Source organism: Aphelocoma coerulescens, chromosome 3, assembly GCF_041296385.1.
Source record: "Aphelocoma coerulescens isolate FSJ_1873_10779 chromosome 3, UR_Acoe_1.0, whole genome shotgun sequence".
Taxonomy (NCBI): domain Eukaryota; kingdom Metazoa; phylum Chordata; class Aves; order Passeriformes; family Corvidae; genus Aphelocoma; species Aphelocoma coerulescens.
Genome location: NC_091016.1, coordinates 50,320,249 through 50,334,450, shown reverse-complemented (window position 1 = coordinate 50,334,450; position 14,202 = coordinate 50,320,249). Strand labels below are relative to the sequence as shown.

The following is a 14,202-nucleotide window of genomic DNA, read 5'->3' as shown; positions in this document are numbered from 1 at the left end:
GGAACAGTACAGTACATTGTGCAGTAAAACAGGGAAGGTGTTGCCCTTTAGCGTCCATCACAGAAACATGCTCCTGATTGTCCTTGTGCACTGGCTCCTCCAGAAGCTGCATAAGAACCAAAGGAAAAGGCAAGAAAGGAAAGTAGTAAAACTAATAAAAATAATGTGCATCTTTTATGTGAAATTTTGCAACTTCACCATTGGAAAATAAGTTTGTTTGATGTGTTTAATTTTGTTGTTGTCTATCAGCAATGAAAGAGAAGCCATCTCATCAGGAGGATCTTTCTTGAAGGGGATTAGGCCTGAGTCAATCTGGCTGTGAGAAGCCCTTGGATTAGGGTCTTTTTTGCACGCAGTCTGGCATTGCTCTTTCCTTAGAAAAACAGGCTTTGGTGTTGTTTTGATGCCTGTGAGGTTGCTCCACAGGCAAAGGATGGACCTGGAACATGCAAACCAGGGACAGGGAACCTAGACAGAAGGCAGCACTGGTCACCTGCGAGTGGAGACTGACAGACACCTGCTCAAATATGATCTGTTGGTGTGATGGGTCCCCATTTCCTCTGGAGCCACGGAGCACCCTGCAGTCTGTCCATGCTCCTTCTCAAAGCATTAGAGAGACAATGCCAATGTGTGATAGAATGCACATGATGTGTGTTAGAACAGCTCTGTAGATGAGCTGACATGGTCCATTAGACTGCACCTTGGGCACTCCTGCTCCAGTAGCCTAAAAGAGAGATAGGACAACCCCCAGACAAGCAGCTGTGATGTGTGATCACAATGAATTGATGGTGGCCACAGTTTTGACAGTTAAAACCAAAACAACTGAACAATCAGAGCAAGTTTTTGTCTCGTGGCTGCAATGAATTCCCTGGTGGCTGCACGCAGCCACTATTATTGTCTTTGAGTGTCACTGCCCTAAGAGATGAGTTCTTAACAAGTGAACAAATAACTCAATTAGAAATTGAAACAGTACATTCCTGAGAGGAGTTCAGCAGCCTCTTCTCCTATTAGCAACAGTGGGAGTTGCCATGCTCTGCACATCACCCAGAGATAGCTCTTCTCCTTCCTTCAGCAGACAACTCTGCTGTAACTGATTTCTTCACAATGTCATCCCAGTTTTCCTCTTTTGGGTACCAGTTGCTGATATGTGTGAATGTGCTGATTTTTGGGCAAGTTTCAGCCTAGAAAAAAGAAATCATTTTACACAAAGCAAAATGGAAAGGGCAGGGAATTGGAGATCAGATTTATGTGGTGATGAGTGACATTTTGTTGAAAAGTACTTACCAAGTACTCACTTTGTGGATGAGCTTGTTCTATCAAGGAGAGAGAAAAATAAGTAATTCTAGGATCTAAAACCATTCAAGAAATCGAACTCAGGCAGCTTGAGGAAGATAGATTGGTCAATCTGAATTTTGTGAGAAGTACAGATATATTAAATTTTCTCCAAGGTAGGAAAGAGAGAGAAAAGTATTTTTATTAAATGTATTCAGTGGGCGTGGGAAGCCTCCTGCAAGGAATAAAATGTCCTTTGAGTCTATGTCAGGGCAGTATGGTACTGAAAAACAGAAGGGGTGAAGGAATTGTGAACAGCTGGTGAGTGGCAGTCCTATACCAAAAGAATGAAGTGTGGAGGAGGGGAGAAAGCAATTAAAAAAACCCAAAACAACAACAAAAAGGAGCTAAAATCCTAACAAAAGTAAAATAAAACCCAAACAGAAAAACAAAACTGAAGTGTTGGGAGTGTACTGTCAAACACCAGCTTCTCATGGGCTGCAAGAGCAACAGAAGCAACATTGTCCTCTGTTGGGGATGGGAACATAGCTGCTGTGTGCTCTCAGTCGCATTTCTCAACTAAGCCCAACACAGCTCTGACTCCTCAATATGATGGATGCTCCACAGACGATGACTGCACCCCTGCCTAGCTGGGGACATGGTCTGTGAGCACTCACCTTCCTTTAAAAAAAAAAAAAAAAAATCCCAACAGTTAGAAAGTAATTACTTCATTAAGGCTCTCAGGTGAGAAATAAACAATTGCTCCGTGGCAGGGCGGTGGGGACGTGGGACAGGGACTGGCAGCCAAACGCGTGGTGCAGCCCGCGGCCAGCTGCAGGCAGAGGTTCGGGCTGGGGTGCTGGCAGGCGGCGGCACGCCCGGCTCCCGGGCACGCAGCTGGCACACGGCTCCGCTCCGGGCTCCCGTCCTCACAGCTGCGCTCCTGCCCGACACGGCAAGACAGAGGTTTGTGCCCAGCCTCAGGCGACGTGCGCTGACTTTCCTGGCAAGCTGTCCCCGTGGCATTACACAAATTTGTCCTCGCGTGCTTCCACCTGGCACGGCAGCGTTTTAGAGGTTCGGCACTTCTGCAGGAGGGGCTGGGAGGAGCTGCCTGCTCCCGTCCGGATTGCCGGGGACTGCTCGTGGCTCAGGCAAGCTCGGCACGTTCCGGAGCACGACGGCACAGCCCAGCACTCGCCCCGTGCTTCCTACCCCAGCTGCACCGGGAGCTGGGTGAAGTGCTGCGCAAAGATGCTTAAAAGCAGAGGTGGTTTTTGAGAATGAGGAGATTAAGCAGACAGACTGAGCAACAACAGTGACATGTAACATTGTGACAGATACAGAGAGGCAACAAGGCAAAAGTTTTTCACAACTTCTCACAATAAAAATATTAACGGGCTTCACCTGAAACGATGAGACAGTAAGGTCAAAACAAACAGAGCATGAATCTCTTCCTGTATAGTATCAATTACAAACCCAAACAAAACTAGACAAGAATGGTCTATAAATGCAATTCAACACAAAGATATAGATACAGCATGAACTCAGGAATTCTTAAATCACGGAATGCCAGATACCAGGAGGGTACACAGAAAGAATTGTCTCCCTTTGCCTGTTGTTACACAGTTCTCTTGACCCCTGTTGGAGGCTGGAAAGGTCTTTACTGAATGCAAGTCTTGTTTTCTTCGATTTTCTTTTTTCCTTTAAAACCTGGCACATTTAGTGATTAAAAAAGAACCTGTCTTTGAAATAAATATATCCAAATCACATGTATCCAAAGTCCTATGTTAAGCTTACTGCCACATGTTTTGACATTCAGTATTTTTAAACTTTTTAAAAGGCTTCTGCTCGTGGATGGGCTCATCTTTTTCAGGGCATGATTGACAGGGGTCTACTTCAAAATACCTCCCATTAAAGAAAAAAAAAAAAAAGAAAGCAAACTACCTTAATGGTGAAGCAGGGAATGACAGCAGCAGACAAAAGGTCGTTGCTTCTTTGTTCTTGAAATCTGAAGAAAATACACAGAACTCCATTGTATGACTTTTTCATGCACAACATTGTCTCCCTTGACCCCATGCACATCTGCAGGCTGAAGTCCTCTGTTATCTCTGGATAACAGCTGTTGCATCACTGATTATTCATCAGTTCCACTTTAGTCTGCCTAAGGTGCTGTGACAAGCCCACAAGTTGCTGAATTTACTAAGTGAATTCAAGATAAAACCTAAAATTGCTAGGAAAAAGAAAAGGAATAACAACAGAAAACTCATACTGGACATTTTGTGTGGTTGTCTATAGCATATAGGCCTATACTTTAACATATTGGAGTTGAAGGATCTTTTAAAAGTCTCATAGAATCCCCTAATCTTCTCACCTAGCTCCTTTATAATTTTCATTTGGCTTTGGAGAGCAAAATGCAAGGGCAAGGAACACGTGCAGTCAGTACCGGGGAAACAAGCAAGCCCTTCAGTTATATGATGTGCTGAAGCAGAATTTGTGGAGCAATTAATTAGTGAGGATTTCCAGTTAAAAGAAGGGGGCCAAAGAGGTATGTGCACAACCCAGCCCCTTTGAATGCAAATACTCCTTGATCTTTATTTGGGGCAGAGGAAGTCATTTCTCTTCTGTCCTCTCACACTTGCTATGGAGACCACAATTCAGTATGCACCTCCTCCCCAGGTAATTCATCTTCTGGGCTCTTCCATCACCACCTCCCCCAATCATTTTCCACCCCTACCACTCCCCAGTTACCAATGCTCATATTCCCACATGGGTGCTAAATCCCATCAGTTTTTCTGTCCGAAGGATAAGGATGGAAGAGGATTTCTTTGATCTCCAAGACTCTTTCATGGGTCATTTGAGAGGTGAGGATAGAAGAAGGTGAAGATTTCCAGTTTATCAGCAAAGCATTGATGGCCACCAGATTGCTGGGAACATAACAGTGGATATTCCTGAAAAAAAAGGTTGCTTTTTAGCCCAGCACTAAGTTGTTAATGAGCTCCTGGTGTAAATTCATGGGGTGCAGGGACTGACCCTAAGCAGGTGGCTCTGCAGTGACATGCAGCCTCCAGTTATTTACTTACAAGTAAGTTGCACAGCTCCTGTCTCTGAAATATCTGCACACTAAATATGCAAGTTTAGATTAGTGTTATGGAGTCCACAATGTGCTAGGCATATTACCACAAACATAAGCTCACCTTGCAGACTGTAAACCAGAGAAAACATTTTCTGTAGGAGCCCCAGAGGAGGCATAGGCTATATTGTGGGGTGGCCCCAAGTTCTGATACTGGTGGCTCATTTGCCTTGTGGCCATCAGTAATGCAGAATGCTTAGAAGTCCCCAGTCTTTGATCTCTCTGAACATGAAGGTGCTGCACACACACCAATGTTGCAGGTAGCTGCAGTTTGTCTGTGGGACTTACGAGTGCCATAGCTCAGATACAGGATGCCAACACCTAAGTCTACTGCAATGATACAGAGGGACTGAGTTAAAGGTACATGTTCAACTTGTGTTCTAAATTCTCTCATTTGACTGAAAAATGACTTTTTTTCATGCTCTCAACTTGTCTTTTGTCTCCTCTGGTTCATCTGCATCACATCCCTTGCAATTGTGCCACAATCCCTTTGTCCTTATGCCAAGAATTTGCCAAGGACTTGCAAAATCCTCATTCCTGATTGTTTACCTGTTTGGTACAGCATTTCTGCCTTTCTCCAGGAAGCAGTTCTGCCATAGCCTCCTTCTGTTGGGCAAAATTATGCAAATTGCATAGATTAAATTGCTGTATAATGGTTGATCAGCTTTTCCTTATTGTTTGCCATTTGCTACACAGGATTTGCGTGCATTTAAGAGTTTTATGTGTTTAATAGTTATTTAAGAGGCTTAGCATAGCTAATACCTTCAAGCAGTTCTGCCCCTGCACACTAGAGAGAAGTAAAGGCTACCTCTGGCATTGGTGGTTTTGACTGGAGGAGTTTTAAAAATTGTTTTGAAAGCATGAGTGGTGAAGATGCTGGGGAGAAGATGCAGTGACATGCAGCAGATGCTGACATTGTTTGGAGACAGTGTTGCTGTTTACCAAAAGTCTCTTCTGTCTCTCTTTGATAAAAGGAGCTACAAAGCAGACCCAGCTCCCACTGGAGGAACGGGTCCAGCAGGATGCAGGTCTCCAAATTCCATGTTTTCAATTACAGCCTGATTCCACTCATGAACAGACAAATGCTTGGATTCACTTTGGCATGAGCATAGGCTCCTATTCTGGCTCGAGGCTGGTTGCAAGAGAACACATAGGCATTTCCTCTCAGTTGCCAGATCCTGTTCTTGTTAACATTTTGCCAAAAGCATTAATCATATCCCAAATCCCACATGCCCCTGAGCAGACTCTCCCTCCCAGCTGCCTCATCCCCATTCCTTGATAGACAGACTTTCATCTCTCTCCCACTCCTTACACATCCTCAATCTTTTCCAAGAGCTGCAGCCCCACCAGAGCAAGCAGGACAGGAACAATGAGTGCTTTGCTGCCATCGACCTAGCTTTTAGGCATCCTCACTGGCCACATAGTGGAGGCCACTCCAGTGCACTCAGCAAAGCACACAGAATCCAAGCAATACCTACAGCTTTTCTGTAAGCAATTAACTGAAGAAGTCAGGTTTGGTTTTCTTAAACAAATTAGCCTTTTAGTATTGAGTTATATACACCGTTGAGAAAACAGAGAGTAAAGTAAATACGTCCTTGAAAAGCAGCCCTTCTCCCACGCAGCCCCAGAGAGTACTACTCACACATTTGCCCACTGCAAACAGATGGGCCATTTTCTTGTGTCTCTATTAGGTAATAGGCTCAAGCTGTGAACAAATAAAGCCGAAAACACCCAATATGCCAATGTGTTAATTTTGTCTTCCTGTAGGTGTCCCTGTCGATTGCAAAATTGAGGCAGCCCCAACTTTTTCATTTCTTTTTTTTTTGGTTTTTTTTTCCTCCAACAAAGTCAAGTTATAACCTTTTTCTCCCGGGGCAAAATCAATTCTGAGCATTTTTCTCAGTAAGAGATATATAACAGTTGTTGAATAAGCCGTATGTGAGAAACAACTAACTCTAACAACTGGATTGTCTGTAGCTGTGTTATTCTTTTAGACAGCTGAATTCTCCACTGAAGTGTACATCTCCATACACATTCTTTACCAACCCAAAGTTTTAATGATAAGCCCAGAACCATTTTACCTAATGTGCAAATGAATACACACGGTATAAATAAATGTTTGTCACTTTCATGTGGTACATGATGCACCTCACTGGAGTATAGCTCAGGGCAGCATCTGGCTCAGGCTCCACAGACCCTAAAAACTAGTTACATTTGTGAATGGTTCATCATCACTTTAACACACCAGACTGTCCCCATGCTTGCACTGGCACTGCCAGAATGTTTCCACAGGGAACAAAATGGAAGATAACTCCTAAAGAGGTCTAGATATTGGCTAAAAAAACACGAACAGCTCAATATTCTTTTTCCAAGGTACTCAGTCGAATTCTGAAGCTTTATTTATCTTGCCTGGAAAGTCTTTCTCCTTGCAGAGTTGAATTCTTCAGCCCAGGGAGGAGCAAGTGCTGAGTGCCACAGGGATTTGTGTACTTTCCAACACAAATGCAACAGCTCTTAATGCACTCAGGCCTGTACCCAAGAGATATAAAGGTGCTTCTCTTTCTTTAAAGCTAACCTGATTAGAGTCACTCCTATGACTCTTAATTTACCACTATCAAACTGCCTCTCCTATTGTTATAACCTTTCTTTCTTTCACGAGGGCTCTTTGGAAGCTTTTCACATACTTGTTAAATGCTCTTGGTCACAAAGCCTGCTCAAAGTTCCCTTGATCATGTCATTGCTATGGTGTAAAATTGAATTACTTTTACAATGCATGCTGTACCCTGGCAAAGCGCAGCCTTTCCCACAGTTAACAGAGGTGGAAGGCCTCAAAAATAAATGAATAAGGGAGGACCAAAAAAAAAAGTGAATTTTCATTAGAAGGGGGAAAATAACTTTTTTCTTGAAATGCAGGAGCAAGCTCAAACAGTCCTTTAGTAAGTCTGCCAGACACATTGTATCACTGTTTCAAAAGAGAAACGGACTGCTGGGGAGGGTTAATAAGAGTGAAAAGTAAAACATTTAAAGTTTGCATGATTGTTTTTTTGTGGTGGTTATAGACAACATCTTGCCTTCCAAGAAGAATCAAGAACATTAACATCTTTTTTGTTGTGGAAAATGGCTGTGGGATATTGTAGGGCTGTGGATCACAATGTTAGGCAATGGTCACTCATCCTTACTTGTGTCCTTTTTATAGGACTGGACATCAAACGAATGAGGTTATCCAAACCAGAAATAAGTATTAAAACTAGGCAAGCATACACTGAGAGCATACTCCCCATAGCCTCAAAAGAAACCCTCTCACACATCCCTTCCCAGAAAATAAGCCTGGCTTTGTTACTCGTATCACCTAAATAAAGGACTTTGATTAGCCCTGCTTGTTCCAGATTCTTATTTCACTGTACAATAGCAGGGCCAGACTGGCAGCCCATTCCTTCCTGCTGGAGATAGCAGAGTGCCCCTTGGAAGGCAAGGCTCTCTTTAGGAGAGCTCTGTGGTGTTGCACTGTCTACAAGGTGTGAAACACATGCAGCAAAACACAGGACATGGCTAACATCTTGCTTGAGTTCAGCACAGTCCCCCAGTGACCCCATAGATCAACTGTTTTACCTGATGTCAAGAACCCAGGCTAATTTTCCTTTCACCTCTGTTTTTGGTGCCTGACCTGTCCTTTGCTCTTATCTTGTGAAGCTCACGGTCCCTTCTGTCACAGCCACGAGTTGCTTCCTTCACCTTCAGGTTTTCACATACTTAGCAGGACATTCAGTCCTCAAGCCAGCAGGCCAGGACCAGCAGGAGCTCGTGGCCAGGGGTGCAGCAGTCATGGCCAAGGCCCTAGCTGGAGAGGATCTACATGCACCCATTCTTATCTTTGGTGACTCAGACTCAGTCTCAGGAGTCCATAAAGTTCATGACAGTCCTGAGTGCTTTCAGTCTTGCCTTTTCTGTGAAAGGGGCTGTGCTGCCATATCAGAGGGTAATAGCCATCTTCCACAGGTGGTGTTCTTGCACATTATATTCTGCTAAAAACATGCTTTTGTGAGAGCTTGGTCCTGCCAAGAAGGGTGATTTCATTGTATTATTATCATGAAAGGTGTTTGTGTGGAGCTGCTTCCACAGTGCCCTGCCCTCTGATGCAGGCTCAGCACATCTGGACAGATGTGACCCCTCTGTTGCTCAAAGGGATTCCCAGTTAACCAAGCAGCAAGGAGAACAATGGGAGCAACACCCTTTTGACTTGCAAGGTTTTCATCTTTCTTTTGCTTCCCCTGGATTTTCTAAGGCAGGCTGTGAATACTGAAGTGTCACCACTTGCACTTAAAGCCTTTGCAGGTGATAGTGAGATGCTTGTTCACACCAATATGAGACGAACCCCCCAGCAGGAAGTCAGTTCTTTCAGACCTCTTTAGAAATGTGTGATAATCTTATAGTGTATCAACACTTTCTCCCTCCCTCTCTCCCTGCCTCTAATTTCTCTTAAACAAGGCTGTGTTAGTCTCTAGGTTTTGATGCTGCTGCTGACATAGCTCTCCTTTCTTTAAATTTGTCTGTTTCACACCTCGCTACTCAGTGCTTTGAGGACAGGTTTATGCATTCAGTCTACACCTAGCCTGCTGTGTTGCACTCTCCATGATGCTTTTTTCCACATGCTTTGGAAAAGACACATTTGGTGATAGATATGCAGGCCTTTTTGTGTTCTCTTCCTTTTTTTTTTTTTTTTTTTTTTTTCCCTTTTATTCCCCCTTGTGCCCTGCCTTCTCTGTAAGTTTTGGTCCCCATTTAAAATTTGCATGTATGAATCACATTCCTCCTTTCTTACTATGTTCAGATCCAGTCAGATTTTTTTTAACACAACCAGCTTTTATGATGTACCATAATTCTGAAGTTTTCCAGGAAAGGAAAGCCCCAGGTTCAAGACCCTCTCCGGAGTCAATGACAATTTGAATGTGAATCCACATCCCATAGGAACATACTTACTGTCAGAATGATATTTGTTCTCTGTATGTATTTGTTTCAATTACCAATCGCTTAAATAACCTTTGAAAGATTGCTTTATCTTGATGTGCAATAAAATTGAAGGGTTTGAGAAGAGTTTCCTGGCCAGCTCTATTTATGTCACTGTAGTCTCTGACTTTCTCTGAGAGGTTGATTAATTTGCTCATGCAGACAAGGCAGCAACTTGAGTTTAAAGATGGGAAATAAAGACACAGAGGACAGGTTAAACATTCTCCCAAGGTCAAACTCAAACCAGCAATGTGCTCTGCCACAAGGCCAATTGGGAACATGTCATACCAGCCCCACCTGTGCCCTAATTGTCCTCACCACAAACCTGAGAGATGACAGATGAAGGGCTTCAGACTCCAGGCTTTGGCTTGGTTGCACTCAGTGCTACTGTTCTGTTTGATGCAGATGGGAAGCAGCTCAGGAGGAACACGTGTGAACAGGTAAGTGTGTGGCTAAACCCACACCTCTGAGAGCTGAAGAGGACACCTCTGTTCACTCCTGACCTGTAAAACAGAGTGAGTAACTCAGATTAGGTTTGAAGCTCTCTCTGGTGACAGGAGATAAGGTCCCTGCGGCTTTCTTAGGGAAAGACAAATTATGTACAGTGAAAAGCCTGGAGGGAAGGAGGGGAAACTATAATGAGAAAGACAATGCATTCAGTATTGCCCTGACCCTGTAAAAGAGAAAGGGGGCAGTGACCAAAGCCCTTATCTAGATTAGATCCAGAGATCTGGTTGAGGCTGCAATAAGATAATCTTCAAAGCTTAAGTCCTGATTTCAACATTTGTTTTCTCATCTTAGGTAAGAGCTGGTTTGAAGACACTGCTTCAGGCACACCTTGAATACAAAATAGTGTGAAATTCAAAGTGATCAAATAAACAGATAGAAATATGTCATTTGGGAGATGAGAACTTTAACCAACACTGAATGAAATAATATAGAAATTCCAAGTTCAGTCAAGTAGGGTATCTTAACATATTTTATCATGGTTAAATGCCTATTAGTGTGGGCCTTTCCAGCAAGTGTCTTTTGATGCATTAGAAAGAATCGGCAAAAGAGCAGTTCTCATGGCTCTTTGAAAACCTCTTGATTTTTAAAAACTTAAGTAAGAGTTGGATTTCTGCCTGAAATCCTGTATCACAGATTGTCTCTCCCAGGGTGAAACCCTGTGTTCAAACATGTGCACATCTTTGCTATATCCAAGCCCTTTATTGTTATGGATTACTGTTTTTAGAGGTCCCTGAGGACTTTTAAGTAATTTTCTTATAATTAGTGGTACATGGTGAAGCATGCACAACAGCACTCAAAATGGAAATGTTCCTCATACTGTGTTATCTGGCACACTCCTTCTGAGGGGTGTCTGGTTTGGGCTGTAGGGTTTTTCTAGTTCATGTTTGTAGAGTTTGTCTTACATAAAAAGAGAACCAAGAGAAAAGGGAACAAGATCTTAAACCCATTCTCTTTTCTCTGCCACTGCTGTGAAATATGTTCCCAAGAATGGGAACAAGAATGAGAGCAGGTCAAATTATTCAGCATTGGTATATAAGTGCTCTGGGAAGGGTTACCAGGGCATTTCCATTATTTGCTGTGGTTGTTCAGTGGTTGTGACATTTAGAGGGTACTTTGAAGAAAATAGCCCGGCTGGTAAATGACAGCAGAGAAAGGGGAAGGAAAGCAAATGGAGAGGAGGGAAGTTCACAGAGATTTCTTGACAAGATGAAAGGGGGAAGAAAACTCAGTGAGTTCTTATTCAAAAACCATTTTGGTGGCCTCTTTTTGAATGAGAGAACTGTTTCTTGGTATGCTTAACCACTGCTTGGTCCTGTCCAGGAGTATGCTTCACCAAATGTCTGCTGTGTTTAACACCACAGGCAACTTTGTAATGTGTGATGAGAATTATTTTTACAGCTGAGTTTCTTAAGAGAGGCCCACATGTGTGTAAATCCTGGTGGGTTTTAACGCACCTCTGTTGCACTAAAGAGAAAAATGCTGATCTTCACCAGGATTTATAAGGTATACAAAAGTATTAACATCTGATGTTTAAGCCAAATGAAAAGCAGCCTGAGAACCTGGTGTCCTCTTCAGGGAACCCAGAGTGTGCATGTGTTGGAACAAGGACAATGACAGTACTTTCCCTGTTGATTCACAGCACAGTTTTGGTCATGTTACATCCAACCCTTATACAGACAGTTTCTAATGGTAAGAAATCCTCTGTCCTTTGCTCATAACAATAAGCAAACAGTTAAAACCTCTAGCTTTTGCTGAAACAATGGTGAAATGGGCAGTGGAGTTTGAAGGAAAAGAGGCCCAAGCCCTTCAGCAGTGCCTCCATGCCCTGGGCAACCTGGCCTCCTCTGTTTTCCTTGCAGCCTCTTTGTCCATGTGGAGCTCTTCACCCAACCATCAGTACACTGAAGGGCATAATTTCCTAACTTGCCCTGTTGGGTTCCCATGGGATTTACTAGCTCTCTCCTTCTGGTGATCTCATTTCCATGTGTATGGGATGAGGTGAGAGCATGGCCATTTCAAAGCCTCGGAAATAGACCTCCAGCACTGGGGTGCTGAAGGAGGACAGGGGAATCAGCATGAGAATGTTATCCTAACACCTTGGCAAGAATGAGAGCCCTCACACAAATGTTTATTCAGAGGCAGAGGGATGGCCCTGCTGCAAAAATAAAATGCTGGCAGCATTTTATTTTTCACTCTTAGAAGTGTGAAAGGGGGACGGGTAAAGAAATTTACAACTTGTAATTCCCCCTCTGAGACCTACAAGATGCTACAGAGTTGTGGAAATGAAAAAGGCTTTTAAGATGCGAGAGGGAATTCACTGCCCACGGTGAGCTTAAACCTGCAGCTTGTTCTTCTGACTGTGCTTGGAAAGAATTCAGAAATAAAGTTGATGTCAGCAGAAGATGGATCAGAAAAGAGCAATGGGATTTTGCCCAAGTCATGGCTTTCAGAATCAAACAAGATCATTCTTGTTTGTGGCTGGAAATGCTCAGCAGCCTGATACAATCTGGCCACGGAGATGTGCAAGGGGTGAGGTACCTACCAGGAGATCAGCAAATCTGGTCAGGTAATGAAAGTTATCCTCTGCCTAGCAAAAGCTGTGAGGACTGATCTGGTGCTCTTGAGAGAGCACGAGGCATGCTAATTAGTGTCAGACACTAATGAAAGGCTCTCATGGTGATTGCGGCTGAGCCAAAGCAGCGGCTGCTCCTGCTGCTGGTCAGCGCAAGGTGCAGGAGAATGCAGAGAAAAGGTCTTGTGTTCTGAACCAGCCCAACCTGCCCTCAGCTGTGTCCTGGGAGCTTCCTTCAGCTTCCAATAGCTCTTCTCTCTCATGTCTTTTGTCTATAACAAGAGCAGAACACATGGTTTTCCACATTGACATATCACACCTTTCTCCTTCACGAACGTATGTATGTGATATTTCTAAATATTTTGCCTAACTTTAGGAAAGATTTGCAAGAAAACAAGCCTTGTCTGCCCCCACAATATCTCTTGGGAGACCATCCTGTAAGTTTATTTGACATGCATGGAGCAACAGCCAAATATAATCAGAACATACCGTAGACAGGGGTACTTCATACCCAGAAAGTCCATGAGATTTTTGTAACCTGAACACTTGTGTCCCAAGGATCCTCAGCCATGGAACCTCAGCCCACTCTTCTGTACTGAGAAGGGCTTTGACTTTGGGAGCATGATAAATTGCTGTGCCCTGAAGAAGATTAAAGCAGGAAAACAGACAGCATGGTCTTATTTCTCACACAATTCACACAGGTGTGTTCACTTCATTTCTGAGGTTGCCTGTCAGTGATAAGCAGTTTGCATTAGTTTCCTGTTTTAACCAACAGCCTTGTGTTGGCTACCTTGTGTTACAGGGTAATGCCTCTACTCCCAATCAGCGAGTCCATCCCATGAGCCTGCTTCTGTCCAAAGCCTGACCAGCTGAGGAGGAGCTGAAGTGATAAGCCTAGCACAGTAGCTTGATCTTATTGACCAACCACTCTGGACAACTGAAAGAGATTGCCACATTCATCTGTGCATAAGACGGTGACATGTGTTTCTAACTTGTGTTAATGTGACCAGGACTAGCTTGAGCAAGGCCCCTTCTATGGAGCAATGTGTTGACAAGTTACAGTTTTTCATTATATTTAGCTTTTGAAATAAAAGCAGGCCATTTAATTAAATGTATAGGCATGAATGTCTGTGTTCAGATGTCACAGCAGAGTATTTTCTAATCAATATAGCATATACTTTCACTTCATGAAGTGAAGTCCGAAGCTTTTGATATGGCATTTTTGTCCCATAGATGGTAACACTTATTCTTCCTTATCTGAGAGAGCAACAGGTCCCAGAGAGACATTTCCAGAGAACCAACAGAGCTCCTGGGTTCTGCAAAAAATCCTCTCTCCCTCTACTCTGGTATAAGACTTTAGGAAAACAATCTGGCTTCATCCCAATGCTATCTGAGCTGCCCATTTCTAATAGTCAAAGGAAAAGCAGCACTTCTCAAGAACAGATTCAGGTCTCAAGTGCACTGAATAACCTCTGCAAGAGACTGGCTTTCCCCCAGCTTGAGCAGAAGCAAAGGAGCTAGGAGGCTGACTGGAATAACACACCTCAGGGAATCAGGCCACCACCAGGCTTCTAGCTTGTGTCAGCACTGCAGGCTCCCTTTACAGTCAGAGACAAAACAGGCACAGTCAGGCTCCTGTAGGAGAATATTTTCCCACCTGTTTTAGGAGGGGTTGAACTGCCCTCTGAAAATACCTGCCCTGTCCTGGACT

General features: G+C 43.6%; 2 long non-coding RNA genes across 2 annotated transcripts; one reads left to right on the top strand and one right to left on the bottom strand.

Moving 5' to 3' along the window:
• Window positions 1-556: 556 nt before the first annotated feature.
• Window positions 557-6,037, bottom strand: LOC138108083 (uncharacterized). Its single transcript, XR_011149857.1, has 6 exons — window positions 5,884-6,037; window positions 4,955-5,011; window positions 4,024-4,223; window positions 3,220-3,283; window positions 1,285-1,313; window positions 557-1,181 (listed from the first exon to the last, which is right to left on the bottom strand). It is a non-coding gene; the product is annotated as an uncharacterized lncRNA (long non-coding RNA).
• Window positions 6,038-9,739: 3,702 nt separating this feature from the next.
• On the top strand, window positions 9,740-13,597 carry LOC138108084 (uncharacterized). The gene is made up of 3 exons (XR_011149859.1): window positions 9,740-9,849; window positions 13,050-13,192; window positions 13,294-13,597. It is a non-coding gene; the product is annotated as an uncharacterized lncRNA (long non-coding RNA).
• Window positions 13,598-14,202: the final 605 nt, after the last annotated feature.